Here is a 520-nt window from a genome sequence, read left to right on the forward strand (position 1 = left end):
CCCAGATCTTTTAAAATACTAGTTATCTGACCCTGTGGTAAACCCGGTCTCTAATGGAATGTGATCATTAAAAACAAAGACAGTAGTTATTCCCGTAATTGGACACCACTGATGAGATAAATAGGTCTTTATTTTTGATGAGTTGTCATCACTTTCATTGGGCCTGCTATTTAAAACATTCCTGGGGTTAAAATCTCACAGTCATGTTGTATCATTTTATGCTGATTATATCCTGCTCTGTATTTCTGTTGCTAAAAATAAGATTCCTGATATTCTTACATTTATTCAGAGAAAAAAAACTTACCATCATTTCTGGCTACAAATTAGGTCTAAACAACATATAAATCTTCATTAAGAGGAATCTCCTGTGATACGAGTGTGGTGTCCGAACGATAATGCTGCGTGATGTGTTGAGAAGAAATCCGCTTGACACTGTTCTTGATTATAAAAGTTTATTACATCAAAGAATTCAGCATCACTTACAAGCTCTGCAGCAGCTTGGAGAGTGACCCAGCCCGAT

Source organism: Micropterus dolomieu, linkage group LG01 (assembly GCF_021292245.1).
Source record: "Micropterus dolomieu isolate WLL.071019.BEF.003 ecotype Adirondacks linkage group LG01, ASM2129224v1, whole genome shotgun sequence".
Classification (NCBI taxonomy): Eukaryota; Metazoa; Chordata; class Actinopteri; order Centrarchiformes; family Centrarchidae; genus Micropterus; species Micropterus dolomieu.